The sequence below is a fragment of the Strix aluco genome, unplaced genomic scaffold (genome assembly GCF_031877795.1).
Source record: "Strix aluco isolate bStrAlu1 unplaced genomic scaffold, bStrAlu1.hap1 H_2, whole genome shotgun sequence".
In the NCBI taxonomy this organism is placed as follows: Eukaryota; Metazoa; Chordata; class Aves; order Strigiformes; family Strigidae; genus Strix; species Strix aluco.
In genome coordinates this window covers 181,931-203,813 of record NW_027436667.1, presented here as the reverse complement: position 1 = coordinate 203,813, position 21,883 = coordinate 181,931, and the positions used below count along the sequence as shown (strand labels likewise).

Sequence of the window (21,883 nt, the reverse complement as noted above, 5' to 3'; positions counted from 1 at the left end):
CCTAACAACCTTCCCAGTGTGCCCCAGTATGTCCCAGTGACATTCCCCACTGACTTCCCCCAGGAGATTAAATCCCAGCTCCATACAAACAACTCACCGTGACTCGGGGCAAATAATCCCATCGCAGTCAATAAAGCATGCCAGTTACAACTCATACTGTGCGTCATCTGCAGCAGCTTCAGAGCAGTGGCAGACACGGAGCTTGTCCAACTGGGAGAGTTTTTTCCAGGGGTTTCGATGGGACTATTCCCATACAAAAGCACACGCGGAGCTGCCAGACTCTGGGCGCAAAGCCGGGAAATTCCGTCTGGCTACAAACAAGCTGCAGGCTAAAATCCTTGCAGGGCTGCTATTTACTGATCAGTGGTTGTGTATCTCTGTGGTACCTTCTAACGGTTCCCTTCAGTCCCATCCCACAGAGCTGTCTGCAGGGCAGAGCCAGGGCTGAGCTTTCCCCAGCACTGTGTCCCTGCACGAGGGGCTGGCACTGTCACCCCCCACACTGCCCCCAGCAGCGGGCCCCCAGCTCCTGCCAGCCGGCAGAGTGCAGCTGGGCTCTGGCTGCAGACACCCGCTGCAAGCCCGAGTTTCACACTCTTTGTATTCCAAAGGCTTGTGGACACACGGTGTATGAACTTCACAACGGAACGCACTTGTCCATTGTCATCCCATCGCTGATTAAAAGAAGAAAGCCCACGACTTCACATCAACCACCTCTGCCTTGGCCCTGCTGAGCTCTCCTCTGCACAGAGAGAAGCCGTTTGGGTATTTCACCTCCACAGAACTAACTAAGCAGTTCACAGCTCAGTCCTTGTTTCCATCTCTGTGCAGACCCACGGCACCTATTGGGAGTTACGTGCCAATCTAAAAGGTGGCCAATTCAACTGTTCTGCTTTGCTTCAGACATGCAGCATCCAGCCACAGCCTACAGATTTTATCAGCTGCAACCACGAGGGTTTTGCCTCAGCAGAGAACTGAGAGATTTGGTCTAGTGATGGAAGTGTCAGCTTAATAATAAACCCCTCCACAACTGCGGTTCGTTAGGCCTCGACCCAACGCATGGAGCAGGTCAGGACTTCCAGGAGGTCTGGCAGCACTGCTGTGTTGGGGGCACGTCTCATGCCAACCCTCAGACAGCCAAGCCTGTGTGGGGGTGTAAAGGACAGCACGCATCCCATGGAGCTTACAGTCTTCTGTAGAACTGCTGCAAATACAGCAAGTGAAGGCAAATAAAGTCATGACTATTTCCCTGAGCAGGAGCCGAGGAGAGAAAAGCTGGTAAGGAAGTCGGCTGAGCTCACAAGCCAGCTGAGAGACAGCAATTGCCTGCAGTCCTCCTGAGGGCCCCACGCCAGAGCATCTTTCCAGGCTAGACAGGGTTTTAAAGAGCCTTAAAAACACAGCTAGTATATACTTTGTACTAAAGCCTTCTGAAACTCCACTAAAACAGCCACAGCCGTCATGGGAATGGTGGGCTACAAATGGGTGACAGTGGAGGAGCGCAGAGATTAACAAACCCCTGTAGTGTCACAGCGGGCTGCTCCAGGTTGGAAGGTGATGAGTCTGAGGTTTAAAAACTCGAGGCAATAGTTATTTGATGGCTCCCACTGCAACAAACTGGAAGAGCAAAGAAATAAATCTGTTCCCTTGAAATCTACAGCCATCTGCCTCTATCTGCAGAAGAGCTCTTTGCACAACATGTGTCCAGGACACAAATGCTCGTGATCACGCCGTCCAGCTCTCGCAGGAGTGGGCCCAGCAGAGGGGAGCAGGATAAGCTTATCACAGCTTGTGTCGGTTTTGCTCCCGAACCAGCAGCTGTAGCAGCAGAGTCGTCCTGCTGGCCCAAGACCAGTATAGCCATTTTCTCTAAACCACTGAGACATTTTCCTTTTTCTCAAGAACTTCTGCAGATTCTTTTTACAACTGCCAGCTCGCCTGCACTTCACGGAGAAAGGGCCAAACGTCATCTTTTGCACATACTTGTTCTGCACTCCTGTTGAGCAGCCTGTGACCCCCGGGTGGTTATTGCAGCCACGACATTTCTGTCAGCCCCTGGTCTCTCCGGGTGCGCTCTCTGCCCCCAGTGAGTCTTCTCCTCTACCATTTTCCTTGCCTTTCATTTTGAGCCTGAAGTACGCTGGAGAGCAAGACAGACAGAGGGACAGTACTAGTCTGAGGGGTAGGATAGGAGGGGAGACAACTCCCCCCGGCCGGCAATGGCAAACTGCCTTCCTCGGGATGAAGCAGCCCGGCAGACAGGGGTATTCTTCCATCCCCTGGAGGCTGCACGGCACAAGTGACTGCGTGGGGACATCAGCCATGTCTCACAGGTGACTGATTTGTATCTTTCCTCACAGAGATTATTTCCTTCTGAACGGTCCACTAATTCTTCCTTCTGGAAAAAAAAAAAAAAAAAAAAGGAAAAAATAGTATTGCACAGGAAATTTTGTTTCTGGATAAAAAGAAGGGTTTTACAACACACGTTAGCACAGAGTTGAGAATTCAGAAAGAGCTATTTCATGACTTTTCCAGGTACTACAGGGCATAGTAATACACATAGGCACAAAGTCTGTGTACAAATATGTCATTTAATGTGCTTTATAAAACAGTTGTATCTCAGATCACTAACTCTTCATCTGAATGGATAATAAATACAATTTTCTCAAAATGGCAAAAGCTCAGAAAAAACACAACTTCTTAACACAGATCTCAGTAGACTTTTGTATAAACTCCTGGTTGCGTTTGCTGTGCAAGATTCACCCACAGTTAGTCTGATTGCTCTGCCAATTTTTCTTCAGATAAGCTCAGATTAGGAAATCTTTATCCAACAGGAAGAAAGATACATGACTACATTTCAAAACTCCTTCGCTCATACTGCAACCTGTCACTGGCCGACACATCTCTCGCAGCCACATTAATGTTGATAATAAATACTAACTGGCTCCTTCTGGGAAAAGAGTACCCAGCACTTATCGGAAGAATGCACACTCCTCGTTTGGGAAGCAATTTTAGAGAGAGCTTAGTAGGATTCCTCTATTACTGCTTAACAAGCAGATGTTCTTTTATTGCTTCTTCTGAGTTAAACATAGCTCACCCATGTCGTCTTGTGCTGTTGAAGTCAGATAATGAAACGGTAAGTGATGCTTTAGGAACCTGTACAGAACTTCAGTGCTGCATTAAATGGACAATGTCAAGTGCTAAATAAAAATGAGTGACAATTAGTTTTAGAGGAGAGCAAGCTGTGCCTGCAGCCTGCTGATAACGGACGTTTTCACAAACACATTTTTCACCGGAAGGAATGCTTCTTTCGCCGATAGTGTTGTGTGAAAGGCCCAGATGAAAAAAGAGTAAGACTGATGGTATGCGTAGGGATGTGGAGAACTGCCAGCATTAGATCAGGCGCCTCTCCCCATCCCTGCCAGGGGACAAGAGGCTTCTGAAACCTCTTACCTCTGAGGAAACGAGGCCACCTCCACCCGCTGAAGTTCGACTCCCTTTCCTGACGTGATCGACTCAGCACACACAGTCAAGCCTTTGAAAAGAATTAGAAAAAACCCGTTCCTTACTTTGCTGCATTTATAACAAGTTTAAGCACATCTTGCCACAAATGTAAATTTAAAAACTCAAACTGAAGTCAGGTTTCTGCTAAGTTCACACAAGGTTCCTGTGAAAATAGTGAAGTAAAAGTTTTGAAGTGCAAGTAACAAGGACAGAGGCCACGAGCTCTGACTCTACAGTGTAGCAGGCATCGTATTTAGTCTCCCTCTTAACAGAGGCGGTGATGTCTTTTGCAGCTATTAAAAGCCTTGAATGAAGCATTCAAGCAGCACACAGAACTAACGTGGCAATTAAAAGCCACAAGAGAGCACCTATTTGAAGTGCTCAGGCTTGGACAACAGGCCCAAGCCAGAGCTGACCTATAGATGAACCCTGTATATTTTATAACTGGTAACCACCGTGCTAACAGCTATTATACCGAGTTATAACAAACCACCCAGTCTGATGTAAACAGTGGAAGTGTTGAAGCCTGAGCAACAGGCCCTGCACCGAAACTGCGAACTCAGTGTGTAATCCCTAATGAAATCTGCATGGGGGATGGAGCTGTCTTGGATGTATCTTTCCCTTCCTTTGGATGTGAATAGAACAACGGAGTCACGGAGGCAGGTGTCTGTCCCCGAGACCTGATGTGATGAATGTATCTTTCCCTTCCTTTGTATATGAAGAGAGTAACAGAGTCACGGAGGCAGGTGCCTGTCCTCGAGGCCCCATGTGAGACCTTGCGCAGGATCCGATCAGCAGAGAAATTCCCTCAGTTTCTTCCTTGAGCCCTGGCCAGGCTCTGGGAGGAACCTAATGTGAAATTTAAACCAGATATTTCCGCTTAAAACAAAGGTGCCAGCTATTGTGGCTTGCTGACTTTTAGCATATAAGGCCGGACCCGCTCACAGCGACTTTGGGTCCCTCACCTACGGGTGGACGCCCCGCGTAGGATTTCCCACTCCCCGGGACAGGCTCAACAAATCCTCGCTGCACCCGGGGCTGCCCAGCGCCTGCGGGTCTGGGTGATGGGAACGGGTGCGAGTGGGGATGGACCTTCCTTAATCACTGTTCTCTCTCTCAGGTAGTAATGATGTGATGCGTTACCCTGTATTTTCCTATTTGTTTAAGTGCACTATTCTGTCTTTTCTTACTGTATGTTTTCTGTATTATTCTGTTATATTATTTGGTTATTTCTAGTAAAATACGCCTGCTCTTTTCACTCTGGTGCCTGAGTTTAATTGATATCCCTAATCAGCAAAACACTATTTTCTACTCCGTGTTTACAAATCTCTACCCATTTAAAGACCTCATTCTCCTCTCACACCTGCACGGACAAACTGAATTTCTCTGGTATGAAACTGGTTAGGCCAACACATGAGAACCCAGACAGGCCTTGTGTCTCTAACATGAGCCATCCAAGAGTTAGGTATCTAGCCTAAATTAGCCAACTGGGTTTCCCACCACACCCCAGGCCACCCAATTTTTACTGCATGATCTGGTGTCTCGGTTCTCCCCCACGGGCCAGCCTCAGCTGGCTTATGGCAGGCAGCTCAATGAATTCTTGCTTGCTTCTCTAATTTCCTGGGAGTGCCTTAAAAAAGTGAATCGGACATTAGGGCAAGAGCTATGACGGGATCTTGCTACACCAGAGCAACGCTAACTCCAAAACCTATCAGTGATTTCAGTGTAGGCAGTGCTGGGGAAGTGTGTGTTAATCACTGTCTGAGTTTGGGACATCTCTACTTTTGCTCCCTGAAACTGCCCAGCACTGCAAGTACAGAAGCTGCAGGGCAAGAGGCTTATATTGTAACAGGCAAAGACAATGGACTTCTTCTTGCACAGGCTCAGTGCAGAGGTTTTATGTCTTCTGAGACAAAAGCTTTTACTAAAGAACTGCTCTGAATTAATGGATTTTTCAGAAGGAGCGTAAGGCAGAGAGATGCCATTGGGATGGGGCAACCTCAGAGTCAGATATAGGAAGTGACTTTCTCCTGAACATCTCATCTCTTTGCTGCTCTTCATCTTTCCATGGCTTCCAAGATGTGTGAAACTAATTTAATCAACTTTAAACAATGTCCTTTACTAAACAGAACATGTGAAGAGGAAGAACTTAACCCGTGCATGGTGTGAGAGTACAGACGTTTGTCCAGTTCACGTCTAACGCCTTTTGGTTTTGAGAAGAATATTTGACACATGAAGTATAATCAGCAACTTAGCTCTCCAGTTTGCCTTCTTGACTTGCTTCTGGTGTCTCACCCCAAGAGTTAGGCATCAGTCAATGTATTTCATATCCTCCTACTGCCCTTGAAAAAAGGCAACCAGCCACAAAGCTGTCTAAATGCTGCCGGATTATGAGGTGAGCCTCACTGTTCAAAGACAAACTCATCAATGACTTTATAATGAGAACAAAGGGAACAAAGAATCAAGAAGGCATTTTTAGCACTAACCAAGCCCAATGTATTCCAACATGCTTAAGTACCTACACAGGCAGATTTTATAAAATATGTTCAGCTTCCTGGACAGAGTCTGAACTGACAGTGCAAAAATTAAGCCCCTTGCTTTTTTTACCCTTTCATCAGGGTCTGCTGATGTTATAGTAGGACTGTAAGTTGACTAAAAAGGCACGTCCTCAGCTTCTTGGTCTCATCCCACACCTCTCCTTCCCAGCACTGACTGCGGATCCCTCCTCTCCCAAATCCTCCTGTGCATGAGAGAGGTGCCATGTTTGGCCTTTCCTGTGTGAGGACAGAGCTAGCACAAGAAGGAAATATCAGGAGTGCTTCTCTGGGGTGAGTTGCATTTGCCACTAACCATTCACAAGGGACAGCTGGCACGTGAATCGTGTATCTCGAAATGAAACTTGTGAGGACACACGAGTGAGCAGAGGGGCAAACTCCATGTGAGGTGGGTTCTTCTGCTCTGTTTTTTCACCCAGAGGAGACCAACACTGTAACAAACTCTGATTTTGTTCGTCTCTGAAGATTGGGCAGCATCCCCATACCACCCTCACGAACTAGAGAAACAATGGATTAGTATTTAAGTAGCAGGTAGAACCACAGCTCTGCCTAAGAGAAGACACTTTCCAAGGGCTTAGCCTTGCTTGCTGAGCTGATCTGCCAGGCTGCACCATCTGCCAGAGCAGGCAACGTGACTTCGAACAACGAGACCCAGTCATGCAGTGAAGAGATTAATTCACATCAGTTATAATACCTATTGAACAACCCATTAAATCAGCCAGGTTGTGCCATCAGCACACCTGATGGTCTCAATCTAATGTCTCACCCTGGCCCTGGGGTCATCAGTGGGCAGCTGTAACTGTAAGTGATGGAAAAGACATTTTCCCAGGAGAGTGTCTGTTGCCTGGAACTCAGGCATCACTGATTATTTTCCCTGTGTTGCCCATTCCAATCTTTCCTTTTCAATCTTCTTATCCCCTAGAGGGCCTATGCAGCTTTTTAGTGACTTGAAATCAAGGTATGAAATCAGCAATATTCGGATTACAGGCAAGTTCTGGAGGTAACACCCGTGGGCTTATAACGACACCACGTTAGCACTGTATCCATCTACGGATCTGCTACTGTCTCTGCAAAGGGAGGAGCTGATTCATCTAAAAGGCCAAATTTTGTTTCCTTATTCCTGCAAAGCCTTCAAGTGTGTTACACTTGGAAGACAGAAGGACTTTCAGGAATGCCAAAGCTATTGTACGCCTTTTTCAGAAATTAGAGACTTCTTTAAACATGACTCTGTCCAAAGAAAATTGACCCACCAGGTACACATCTCTCAGCTAACAGAAAGCACGCGGCGTCCACCACATTCTAAGATTCCCACTTGGCTAGTTGGGTCATTCCTGCTGAGAAGCACCTTGGAGCATGAGTCACACCCTGACCTGCAAAGGACCGGTGAGTTTACTCACCGAGATGAGGAGTCTTTCCAGGCAGAGCAGCCACATGTGCATCTCCCACCTCTGTTCTTAGCACTCAGCCAAGGGTGCCCACAGGGTCCCAACCTGCAGGACAAATTAGAGAGGCTTATTTTTTTTGCTCTCCTCCGGTTTCCCTTCAGCCTCCAGGACTGGACTTGTACCACCATCTCATTTTGATGTGAGCTGCAGGCAGCTGTCAGACGGCAACATTGCTCACTAATACGTGAATGGGAATTGAGACAGCAACGTGGAAAGTAAAGGTTTAGCTTCTGTAACTGTTCCTTTAAACCGCCCAGTCCCTAGAACCTCGTACGTTATTTTACCTTTAAAAATAATCATGTTCTGGGAAGGAAGAACACACACATCCTCCCCTCCAGTACTCTGACTTGAGTATTTTGGAAGAAGCACATTCTACAATAAATGAAGAGAGTAAGAACAGAGAAACATAGACAATGCAGAGGCATAAGGAAGTGACATTGATGCACCAAATAGTAACAGAAACAGTTCCCCCCCCTTCTTAAAACCCAGCAATCCTCTTATCCAATCTTTAAAACAGACAATGCTCATTAGACAATACGTGAGCACTGTCCACATCCATAAAAACACCCCTATTACATCCCAAACACATGTACTAAACACACTCCTATGAAACTCCAAACAACATCGCTATCACACAGGCTGGGGTAAAGCACCCTGCTTACTGCAAAATTCTTAAACAGAACTAAGTGGAAAGGGTTGTGTGACAATTTCACATGCAATTATACTTTCTGAAGCCAACAGGCTCCACTATGCAGAACTACAGGTGTGCATCTCACAAAAAAATTAACCTTAAGATAGATCCATACGTGCATAGAACTAGATTAGCAAAACTGTGTGTGCGGTAACATATTAAAGAAACAGAAAACAACCCTTGCTCTTTGCCACTTTTCAGTACAAAGCATCACATTGTACACGTATCCATGAAGTTGGTTCTCCTCAATTATGGCATTAAGGTGAGTTAAATCAACAGAAGAGTCTGGTGCCAGGACAGTTTGAATATACATCAGCACAAATTCACTCTCCTACCCTTTCTAAACAAACCTGGTGTTGAAACACACCTTTGTATGAATCCAGCAGATCTTGCACTGACAACGACTGAACTCATGAACTGGACTGACAGATCAGAGCTGCTGTGTCATTTCCTAAGTCTTCAAAGTGATCGTGGTGCATTTGTACTCCCACCACAAGGTTCCTAATGCGGATAAACATGTGAAGACCTGACTGTGAGGCACTGTGGACCTCACATGCATCAGCTACATCATCCATGCAAAATGAAGCTGCACACATTAGCTAATAAATGGACACAAATAGAAATCTGCTCCAGAGAGCTCCCACTGCTGGCTGAAGTGTAATGATTTTGAGATCTGGTCGCCAGCACTGGGCCCCAGACCTCTCCCAGTTCAGGAATTACTGTATTCCCACAGACAGAAACTGCTTTTAATCTTTACTTGCACATTCTGTTTGCTCAACTTGTGGCAGCTGCAGCTCTGAGTTGCAATAAAACTGCACATAGCAGGAGCATCCATCACCTCCTTCCTAGATACATGCACAAAAGATGGAAACAAAGATTTTTCACACATCAATGAGCGGGAAATACACATTGTTAAGTGCATTGATTTAATCCATTGGCATGGGAGTCACTTTAGTGTTCGCTGTAATGATTAATGCAAGAATCAGTCCGTGCTAAAAACATGATGCCTGTCCATTTGTGGGATCTGCCACATATTGTCCAAAAACCTGTTCTTCCCCATACCTTGTACCATTCCTGCATCCAGAAAAATGCTTTATGAGTTTTAATTTGGAATCTGTAATAAACAAGAGACGCTGACTATCATTTATCAATTAACATTTATCATAGCAAATCATAAGGCAGCTGTGTTTCAGACAGAAAGCATTTCCATGGTGTAAGAGTCGGTCAGAAGATCAGCGTTGTCTCAGCATTGTCCTCAGGGACATGGACAGTGAGGTACCCGACAACGGCCTGTTTGGAGCGCAGCTGCCGACCCCTGGAGTGGAATGTGGTGCAAAGGCTCCTGAAGGCAGAACTGTGTGGCACAGCCAGTGCTGTGCTGTTCTCCTGAGCACTGACCCGGGTGGTGCAGGCAGGGCAGGGCTGTTCTTCGGTGCCTGAGCCGTGCAGTACAAAGAGTGCTGTGCTATTGTTCGGTACCTGGGCCCAGCCGGAGCTGTTAGAGATAATTGCATAGCCACTGTCAGAAAAGATGGATCGCGACTGTTGCCATCACATCGATGAAGAAATCATGAACCTCAGATGAACTTTGCTTCATTATAATACCAAAACACACCTCCTGGTCGAAGGCTACCCACCTCCAAGACTGACCACACCTCGGACACTCCCCCCTGCGCACGCGCGATGGCCTCGCTCGAGAAGGGCGGAGAGATGATAATTGAATTCGGAGAAGGGCGGAGACCCCTGAGGCAGAGGAGGAGCAAGGTGTGTTACTGAGCATAAAAGATGACTTCTGGACAACGAAAATTGGAAGCTTCCCCACCAAGGACCACGACGATCGACGACGCAGCATCAGCTGGACCCGGGACCGTTAGGACGTCGTGAGATCAGCGGTGGTAGCTATAACCTCTCTCCCTCCTCTCTCTAAACTTTACTTTACTTTTCTCCTTTCTCTCACCCATCTCTAACTATCGCGTGACGCTCCACAGGCAACACAATAAAGTCTCACTGTTTGATTACTGCTATCCCCTTTGGTGTTGGTCACCTTAATTTTGCACTTTCGAGATCGTAGCAAACGAACCATCACGAGTCCACCGAGTGGACCGTGACACATCGATGAGATGGGAGGTAGCAAATTCAACGAAAAACAATCATAAGTGTCACCATCAAGCTCTATGCATGCTCTGAGAATGCACTTAGAGTGATCTCAACATACAGCAGGTCTGAACTGTTGAACTGCAACTAGTAAAACCCTTTTCAAATGTGCTGTATGGACAAAAAAAGACACCGAATGCACCAGATTTAGAAACCAACAGTGTAGCTGCACTTAGTAAAGTGCTAAATTAACTGCAAAAACACATGAGCCAGCTCAAGGGCTTGTTTACATACATTTTACACAACTTCACTGAGTTGTTGAAACAGAGTCCTTCAAACTAAGAAATGGGAATCCTACCTGGCAGGAATGGCCCAGCCAGGCAGAAGAACACTTCTGTGCTTGGCAGTGCCCTAAAACACAACAGCACAGGTCAGACCAGCCCTGATGGCTCAGCAAAGGACATTCCCATGGAGCCCCCACTCCTCTGCTGCAATCCTTCACATGAGCCCAGCTGAGGGAAGGGCTCTAAGACCAGCACGAAGAGTGCAGTGCAGTCTGGAACTGCAGAGGGCTCAGAACAACATCTGCAGGGGGGTGCAACCTGCATCCTAAGCCATTTACCTACTCAGCCGGGGCACCAGCTGGAAATCCCTGCGGCTGTCACACTGCTGCCAGACACGCTGCTTTCCATTAAGAAAGCTCATCAGTCATAACCGTGTGTACCTCCGTAATATTCAAAAAGTAAAGGAAGGGTGATTGCAGACCAAACCTAGCAGTATGAATCAGCACATTTTGTTTCAGCTTAGTGAGCAACCCTTGTCCCAGCGGGCTAACTGAATCAGGATGCACACGGAGTGACCTGGGGTCACCCTGTGACCTCCTGCAGCCACCGCTGGGTCCTTCCCGGCCGGGCCAGCTGAACGCTGCCGCCCTGTTCCCATCGCCTCCCGGCAGGCTGCCACCCCTGCGCCAGGAACCTTCCCCTGGGACTCCAGGGAACATGGAACAAGCCCAAATAAACTATTAGCAAATGCCTGACACTGAGGTCACCTCGTTCAGTTTGGGTTTTTTTTTTTTTCTAACAGCAAAACCCAACAAAACACGCCCCCCTTTAAATTGGAAATTACAGACAGACTGAAAACCAGATGATGATAAATAGAGGTGGGATCCTTTAAGGAGGTGAACCACTGGCCTCATCCGACAGAGAATTTTGCCAAGGATTAACTTCAAGTACACAAAGTGATCGCACACAGCTATTAAACTATTAAAAAATCTGCCTAACTGCCAGCCAGGGAGAAAGCCTGGCGGCTTGCAATCATCCTTGACATTGTGTGCCAACTCTGCTGGTCAGGGATGGAGATCCAACAGCAGCACTTCTCCCATCCACTGTAAATGGGGCCATTTTAATGTGTTAGTAAGTCAGACGGACCCAAACACTTGTACACACATCCTTAAAACCCACACGCTAGAGAAGTTTTACTGAAATCAGGCAACTAGTTATTTTATATAAAAACAAAAGCATGCGTATCATCTTTTCAAAAAGCGTCTCTGACCATCGCTCCCTCGCAACTGCAAAACATCCAAAACTGAAATACCTGCGTCAGGGACGACATTAAGACTATTTTTGCGGAGACGCAATCACATATTCGTTACAACTGACTAGGTTCCTTTTGCCTCCTTGGCATAATCAATATTTTCAAGCACGTACCACAACAGTGTATTTCATGATCCCATCCTGAATGAGATGTTCAAAGGCATCTGGAGCTTGTTACTGTCAATAACGTTACACTGAGAAATTCTGAAAGCACCATTACATGGTCATTGCAATACTTGCTGCTGATCACCAGTGTTTTACGGAAAAGTTTTAATAAAATGAAAAGGAAAGACTTAGTGTCATAATGCTGAATTTTGGGTGGTTTCCACCATATAATGCAAATATATATAATTAAGTCGGTTAGAGGAGTTCCACTATATCTGACTTACGAGTACATTATGAATCCAGCTTCCCTAAGCATACAATTTGTAATTCTTACACCCACACAGAGGAAAATATTTTAAGTAAGGTTACTAAAATAAAACATTTCAATTAACAACATCACAATTACCAAACACAAGGAAATACAATTCCCTGGTAGAAAGCCATCAGGCTTCCTTTTGGAGGCTATTTCTGTGTAAGTAACACACAAAGAACTTCACACCAATTTTCCAGCAACAATTTCACTTGATTTTTTTTAGTATCTTTTAAAGAAAAGCGCAATAGCAGATACTTTAGGAGGAAAAGAAAAGGAAAGGGTTATCATCTGATTTTGATTTCACCTGAAGCGCAAGCTAAGCAAGATCTTTCAAACCCTTGTTCTTGCCTCCCTCACTGTAAATTGCAGTTTGACCGTAACAGATTCGGATCTGACCAATGTTAGGCAGAGTTTTTACTCGCTGTACCCATCTTCTGGAAGCCAGTTCATTTTCCCCAAGCGCCAATTCCTTCATGCTGAATTCAGGTGTCACAGGAGCCACTCCAAGGCAGGCAGGCTTTCTTCCTGCAGATGAACTCCTACAGCATTACAGTTGTTACTGTTCAAATGCTGGGTTGTGTCCCAGCGGGGCAACCACGCAGTGATTCTAACCTCTGACCCGGTTAGAAGAGAATCCTCTAGCCCCTGTGCCATCAACATCACTGCCAAGGGATGAGCACGTTTGCACAGAAAGCTTAGTAACCATCCTCACCACATTCCAACCAACCTGCTGACAGGAGTCTCCTGCACAACCTCAGCTAAGACACTGGACTTACTCTTCTTCACTGGAAAAGATGTGGCATAATAAACAAAGAGCACACCATCCCCTATTCCAACAATTCACAGAAGTTCTACTCTGTATTTTTCCAACATGAATACCACAGCTGCAATAGTCAAAGATGTTTCTGATGTGGGAAATACACACTTAGAATTCTGTTACACCTAGCACTACACATAAACACACCTGGGTTTTGTTCTTTCCAAAGCTATGCAAGACTCTTGTTAAAGGAGCTTCACTGTTTTTCCCGGATGAATTCAGACTTCCTGCTCTCATCACGGTATTTACCATTCCTTCAAGATCTAAACTGCCAAGAAAAAAAAAATAATCTGTTTCCAAGCCAAGTTTCTCAGTATGAGTAGATAGAAAACAAAGCAGAGTTGTTTCTCTGTATCAAGAAAAGACTAAAAGCATAGGCCTGTGTGTGATACTGGATTGCTGGTATTCGTATAAACAGTGCAGGAACTTGGCAATCTTGGGAACTTCACCACTGACCAGATCAGATCAAACGTCCAGCTGACATGTTAACCACGTGTCACCAGACAGTGCAATGAGACAAGAACACGAGTGGAATTGCTGCCTACTGAGCTGATGAACTAGATGTTTAATTATTCAGACCTATTCAGATTGGTCTTTAAAAAAATAATAATAATTGTATTAGCTGCTTCAGCCCTATTTCCCTGAAAAATTCTTAAACATTAGTATAAACTATCATAGAGAAAGCTCCACACACAAAAACGGAGAAGACTTTAAAAGAAGTGGAGAGCATAATTAAGCAAAGGTGTGTACTAATATTAAAACCTAACAGACAAAGTGAGCTTTTACTTACAACTAACCTGTTCCTATACATTAGCTTTCCGGGTGGTTATGATTTTTACTACAGCAAGGTGCCTCTAACAGACATTCATCTATTCTCAGCTGCCTCTTGAAGCAAAAGCACAAACAGACCAACACAGAAGATACTCTATGCTGATTATGCACTCAGGGCTTGCTTGTCTTTTTTTAATGAAAAAAAAAAAAAAAATCCCTCTACCATTAAGGGTAATCAATACGCTTCACACAATGAATGAATAATTCTGTGGGATTTTAGGACATTCCTAGATGCTTTACCACACAGTGATTTCTGTTCCCAGCTCTCATGGTTGGAGGGGTACCAAGGATTGCAGATACCTGGCCCATTACCAATTGCAAAGGCTAGAACTTGGAATGAATCAAAAACTGTGTGCAGTTTTATGGATAAGACAGTGCTGATGACCACAATATTTAAAGTCAACTCCCTATTCCAATATTCTGTTAGATCTCAACTGTCAGTGCTTTAGCAGATCTCAGAAGTGCACGGAATAAAAGCAGTGCCTCTGTAGGAGTCACACCTGCAGCTCCTCCCAGAGCCCTCGTCACTCTTTACAGCGCCAGGCAGGACACGAGAATGGACAGCCCCCAGACTGCTCTATTTCAGCCACATCTGTGTTCCTGCTTTGCAAAATGCCCGACAGAAAGTCCAAACCTTCACTAAGTTGTGCAGTGAAAGACAGCAAAGAGGCAACGACATCTTGGACTGATTATTCTTATCTGACAAAGGCAAAAAAAAAAATTTCTTCTCAGCTGAGTCCATTTGACTCCTCAGGAAATAATCATTTATCATAATCAACTGCTAATCAAGTTTCTGTTTCTGGAAGGTAAAAAAAATATGTTAAATAAAAAGCAATCTTTTTTTTAATATTTCAATGCCAATACCATTTCCTGAAACTGTAGCAAACATTGCTCTACAAAAACCTCATACCAGGTTAAGAAAAACAAAGTCTGAGATGTTTGAACATGAATCTTCTTTCCCGATTTGATCAGCCTTTTCCCCCCTTACTTGACCCCTTCTTCTCTTTCCTACAGGATTTTTCAACCCCAAGCCCCTGTGGGATCACTGAAGCGACATCCTATTCCCCTTGGACAGGATGGGCCAAGACACACAAGAAGTGCCCTTGAACTCGGCAAAGCCGCGGTCCAGGCAGCTGCTGCAGAAGCTCAGAGGCTGCAGGAGCCCCGGGCACACAGGGTTATCCTGCCCCACACCAAAGGCAGAGGAGCAAACCCCAAAGCTGTGCCCACGGCTGGCAGCTGGAGGTGAGGAGAATCTGTCACAGCAGCGGCCCTGAGTCTGACGTCCCAGCGAAAGAAGCGCTGGGAAGAAGTGTCTGAGTGCTCCTAAAGCGCTCGGGAGGAACATACGTTAATGGGCTTGGGGACAGAACTGGGATTGAAGCAGAGATTTGTGCCAGGTCCTCTGCTGGCAAAGATTAACAAAGGGCTGCTAAAGCGCAGGAGCAATGGTGATGGTGTGGTCTGACAGTATTGTTTGCTGTTGGTACTCAGCTCACTTGGCCATTGCTAATCAATCTGCTAATGACATTAAATAACAATGGTAGCAATTGTTTCTCCACACCAATTCCCAGGTGTATGCACTCTCTTGCTGTGAACCCACTTTGACATGCACGGATATTTGCTCTTCCTTTCCTCTGACTTAAGCATAGGATGTGAAATATATTGCACCTCTTAAGTCCTGTCATCTTGTTCTTTTTCATCATTCAAAGCACTTCTGCTTTCCATATTAAGACAATCCTATTCATTCACTTAAGGAGAAGCTATTTGCCAGGTGACCAATACGCTATTTCCAATTCTGTCTTCTCTGAGCTTTAATTTTTTATATATCTGCAAAATGAGGAAATGCCAACTTTGTTAGACTCCTCGAGATCACTCTTTGGAAGGTACCACACAAATGCTAATCACTCCTCATCTGAGGCATACTAAGAGAACATAGCTATATCAGCTGTGTTCCAGTGAAAACCTCAGAGGGCCAAAAAGTACACAGGAGGCAAAACTTCACAGTGTACTGTCAAGAGATTTGTTAAGAAATACGCAGGGTGACTCCTCAAGGCAAGAGCTATCAGGAGGGAAGGACGATGAAAGGCGGCTGGCACCTCTGACAATATCTTTACAACACGAAATAACGAGGTGTAGCAAGGCCCACTCTGCTCTCCTGGCCTGGCTGTCCCCATCACTCTGCCCACATTCTGCACTGGGTGGCTTTTTCAACCTCAGAAAACAATTAAGTAATATCTGTAAAGTATTTTTGGAAAGGTCAAGCACTGTGTAAGCACTAAATGTTATTGCTGTGGTAAGGAGATAGAAATGGTTTTAAAGTAGTTGAAAAATATATGCTATTAGTTCTAACAGAGCATTACATATTCTTATGGCAGAACAGATATTTGGTCTTAAATTTTAATCCACCTTACTTTTACTTACACCATCGTTCACAGGGAAATATAAGTTTAAAAAAAAATTAAATCAAAGAAATTGAAACCAATTTTTAAGGCCATCATTACTGCAGAAATCTCTTGCCAAAAGCAACATTTAGTCAAAGGGGTCACACAAGTCTTTTCACCAGGCAGTAGCAAACACCTGTATCATAGAAATCATGTACGCAAAAGGATGGAAGCTGATGTAAATATGTACGTTTTACACAGCAGATATGCACAAACACAGCCTAAGTCACATTTGCTCAGAAACTTTTTCAGAAAAACAAAAGCAGCAAAGCAGCATTCACCGTCAGACTGTCCATCTAGCAGTGGTGCTGCTGCCTGTTCTCTGAAAGCCTCTCCTGGTCCCCGGCCGAACAGGGCACTGCAAAGAGCTGCAGCTGTCCAGCTGTCAGATGGCAAACGGAGCATCACCCAAGGTCAGCAGTCCAGCTGCCATCCTCTGACACACCGCCAAGCTCCTCCCGGCACACACCCTGCACATCACTCTCTCCTTGACACCAGATTTCCCCATTCCCCCCTCACGAGCCCTCACTGCTGTCCCCCTCTACCACTCATCGTCCACGTTTTCCCTGAGGGCACGTTTCCATTTCTGATACGGGCACCACCCGTGGCCTGAGGATCCCTCGTATCTTTTGCTGTAACCCAACTGGAACACGGTATTGAAGCGGTTGATCCAAACCAGTCCGGGAATGCGTCTGCTACAGCTGACTGGACAGAAACAAGGACAGTCCTTAGAACAGGGCACCCCCACCCCAACGCTTATGCCCAGCTCTCGGTCAGAGCCAGAGCTCCCCCTACAGCCTGTTACAGCATCCCGGCAGTTCAGCTGATGCACAGAGCACAGCCTGTGAACACACCCTGGAGCTGCGATGGCCTGGACAGCCGAGCTTCAGCTTTGCCACAGATGCTGTATTTTGTGGTTTCATTTTTGCCGTATTTCATTAGCGTAGATGATTAAATAACATTTTTAATGAAGAAATAAACATGGAGGGGTGGGCTTTATGCCTCTAAGTCATTAAAATATTGAACTTCCCACTGTGTCATTAGCTGTGTAGGTCTGCTGAGTCTTTAATCCTATTTTGAAGAACAAGAAATCAGAGACGTGGAAACCACATGAAAGAAGTGGCCTCAATCCAAAAGGAAATAACCTATCATCCTAAACTATGTAACTCAGTAGCAGTTTAATTATAGCTTGCCTAATTACACATTATGACACTACGATACTGTAGTATAAAATCAACTCTCACACACACAAAACCTGCATTAAAAAAGCATTAGGACTGTGCTATACACAAGAAAGTCAGAAGTTCACAGTCACCCAAGAAACATGCCACACATGCTTCCTACGCTTCACCCCATGAGATGCTGCCACAACAATCTTCTGAAGGACCCAGCTGTGGCACAGCGAGGGACAACATACCCTACGCCTCAACTATCTACAGACGTTTTCAGTTTGTTTTCCTCTTGGAATGTCAATGTGTTTGAATATAACTTGGCATAAAGCTTTCTTTGGAGAAGCCCTGTTTCCAAGAAAGAAAGAAAGAAAAAATATCATACACTGAAGTCCTAAAAATACAGAGAATCATGGTGGAAATAAATGAGAGAAACCTGGATAAGTTAGGGTCTTTGTACTGGGCAGCTCAGACAAAAGACTGGTAAAGCTCACTTTCATCTCCTGAGGGTTCACATTTACGGTAAGGTATTCAGATATCCACCAGAGTCCAAGAAAACTTCAATATGGAAACGTGTTCATAACAGTTCCAAGTCATGCATTAAGTAATGAATGGCAAAAATCTAGTTAAGAGAGAAAAAACCTCACGGCAAAATATCTCCTAAAATAATTTCACCTATACGTATCGCAGTAACTGGCACCTTTCCCTTAACACCCCAAACGTCTGTAGAATATCACTTTGTTCAGTGACACTGACCTCACTAGGAGCATGCTGTGAGTAAGGATTGTAGGACAGGGAATAGAGAGAATCACATTCTGTTCAGAATGGCTTTTGACTTGGGAAGCCAGAAGACATCTAAGCAGCATATTCTGGTGAATTTACTTTGATACGTGAAGATTAACTCCAGGGAAATTAAAATAATACATTCAAGGATTCTTCCCACCATTCCTGTAACTGTTCCTACTGTCACAGAGTCATTAAATCCCTCCGTTAACTCCCCAAGCATTACAGGTCTGCGATATTCAAGATAACAAAGCAGCCCACAAAACAACCTTCCTGAATAACAATCACTCATAACTGATAAATTACAAAAGGTCTTTCTAACACACATCTACAGTAACCAGAGCACAACTGAAGCACAACCAGCACTGACTGAAGCACAACTAACACGAACAAAGGCAAAACTATCACAGTGCAAAAGCAAGAACCCCAGCTTCAGAAGGATGCTGCACCCCGAGTCACTCTGCTGCACCCCCAGACCAGTTTGTCTCAGGGGAAGTGTTCATTCCAACAGACAGGGGCATTTTCTGCACACAAGCTCAGCAAATGGTTTTACAGCAGCACGGCAATGCCACCTGTCTGACAGAGCAAACCAAACCCGGTTTTATAGAGAAACACGCTCTGAACAATCACTGTAGTGCCCTGCCCGAACTGTTTTCCAAAATAAACAACCACAGGAGGAGGGTTTTGCTGTTGTTTCTGTGCCAAACTCTCACACCATATCATTATTTTTCACAGTCACTCTCTTTAATATTTATTCTGCATGTTCTCCACAGGAAATTGTCATCAGCTACAGCTCAGAAATGTAGGAAGTTTTCTAAATCTCAGAAGCCCGAAGTACTGAAACTTATCATTCCATATGTCTGTTAAGCCTCTCTTGACACAAAGACTCTCTTGCTTTACTTCTAAGCTCATTGCTACTAGAGCAACAAGCCACTTAAAACACTTCTGTGGGACTGCCCACTCCTGAATACAAATATTTGGATTTTGTACACACTACTCATTGGTAAGGGTTTTGCTATTGCACACAAAAACAGATGCCGGCCTCTGAAGTTTTCTCCTACTTCTCTACTTTTAACTCACCTCCTAAAGCCAGAGGGACCGGGGAGATGTTGAATGGCAACAGAGCACAGTTCAGCAGCTTCTCCTCTTCAGCTGGTACCTGGAACCAGGATCTCTCCTTCAGGTACACTGTGGGCAGCCCAACACACAGCTCACTAAGTGGCACGGCTTATGCTCTTCCAAGCACTCAGGGGCATTAGTTCAAAGCAAAAACAATTAATCTGCACCCTGACAGTAGGGCTTGTTTGGGCTTTCCCCATCCTTTTCTCACACCACACACAAAAAAAGAAGTCTGGCCTTCTTTGCTTGTGCTGATAGGTTTGTTGGATATCAATGCAAACAGACTAACTCAAATATACAACACCTGTTAACTTTTCAGTCAGAAGCTGAGTTTCACAAAAGCTCCATATCCACAACATGACTCCTTGAGGACTTCAGGTAGGTAAGGATTAAAAACAAAGCCAGATCTTCAGGTGTGTAGATGGATACAGCCTATGGGCTTAAACAAATCCATTCTCATCAGTCCAACACCCTGAACGAGTGCGCCACCCTGTGCTTTTAGAAAAGGTAACAGAAAAATAACCCAGGGGAGGGAGGAAAACCATTCCAAAAAAAAACCACCAAACACCAAACCCAACAAAAGAACAACAACAAAAAAACAAAACAAAGAAAAACCCTAAAACCAAACCAGAAAACCACAATAAAAAAAAATTAAGAATAATTACTCAGGCTTTTTTCTCACATATAATTATGAGCACCAGATCTAACAAGGCCTAGTTACCTACAGATTTGCATGTTGCAGTTAGTTCATTTTAACGTCTAAGCAGCTCCCAGCAGCCAGGACACATACATTTCTGCCTGATAAAAGTTTAATCTGTAACAAAATCTATCATTAATAAACAACTGCACATTAGACCCTTTTTAAGGGCCATAAGCAAGTACTAAGGACTGGTGTGAAATTTGCTGAGACCCCACCACAGACAGTCAGCCACCAAAAACATATTTGACCAAGATCGGGATGTTAATTTTAAGATGAGGATTTAGAGAGGATAGAGATTACCTGGTGGCTAATGTGACTGATCCCTGAATTTCTTCTAACAGTCCTTTTGTGGTGGAGTAGAACAAAGGCTTTTTTTTTTCTCCCCACCACCTTTCCTCTACGTCTTTTTCTTCCCCATCTCAGCAGATGCCCCAGAGTTTGCTCACTATAAAATAAAGATTAGCAGATAAAAAGAAGCCATTGCGGTGTCAGCTCTTAACAGCTGACAAACTGATTTCTCTATATTCCTTTTACTTTCTCCCCATCTACTCCACATGCACGCTTTCCACACTTCTCAATTTTATTTTGAAACACAATTTTCCCAAATCTTACATTCTTCCTTCTACTTTCCCATTATTCATAAACTTCTGAAAATCTAAAATCCAGGCAATCATTTTAACATCCTTGGTCTTTTTAACCTCTGCTCCAGCTGGACTTCATAAAAACTCTGAATGCCTTGTTCACCACCTGATATTGTGCCCTTATTAGTATAGATTAGATGCCCATATGTACAGAACAGTTTATTTTCAGATACACTGAACTGACATCAATTTTATTTGCAGTCTCTTGACCATTCTAAAGTTCCTATTCCTATTCTTCCGCACTCTCAACTCATTGTAAGAAAAAAACCCCGATAACCTAATTTTTAGAGGTACTAAGAATTCAACGATGTAACAAAAATCATCAAACAGTACATGCTCAGTAACTTCTGAAAATCATTCCCTGACGAAAATAAATGCTGTACAAAGCAGACAGACACTAAAATATTATTTAAGGATATAATCAAGACCTCATTAAAATCAGCAGCAGTTTTGCCACTGGCTTACAGGGCCAACATTTCTCACAGAGCCTATAGCTGCTACGTTAAAAAAAAATAGGTTCAAAACGCTAACAAATTGTGATGCTTGAGTCTTCTACCCGCAGTACAATCGCTGCACTAACTGCAGCTACAAACCCCTGGAGAAGTCCCACAAAACAAAACCAGGTTATTTCGCTACTTCCACTGAGGCAGAGCCTTGCGCCCCCTTCGCGCCCCACATCCCTTAAACACATCTCCTTTTGGACTGGGGAACTGCAAACCCAGAGAGAACAGGAGAGACCTGCAGGGCTGCCCCAGCTCAGGGCCTGGGCAGCTCAGTGACCTCTGACAGAGGAGCAGCGGTGGAGCAGTTGGAGCCTTCAGAGGCTGCCTCTGGCAGACACACAGCTCTGCCCTCACATACCACTTTTTTTTCCCCAACCAGCCGAGCAGTCACCAACCAGTGATTCCAGCACAGCGTTTGCACTTCTACGTGCACATGAAGCTAACGTCTGTGTTACATGACAGCAATTTGTAAAGGTCATTTTCTACAGATCCTCTGTGTCCCAACAATGTTTAAGTATCAAGAAATATTAAAAATTTAATGTGCATTGACAGTTATTATCTATAGCTACTGTGT

General features: G+C 44.7%; 1 protein-coding gene across 1 annotated transcript in view; it reads right to left on the bottom strand.

Moving 5' to 3' along the window:
- The window catches only part of LOC141919150 (E3 ubiquitin-protein ligase PHF7-like), a 156,030-nt gene that overhangs the window by 104,978 nt on the left and 29,169 nt on the right, over positions 1 to 21,883 (bottom strand). The window lies entirely within an intron of this gene.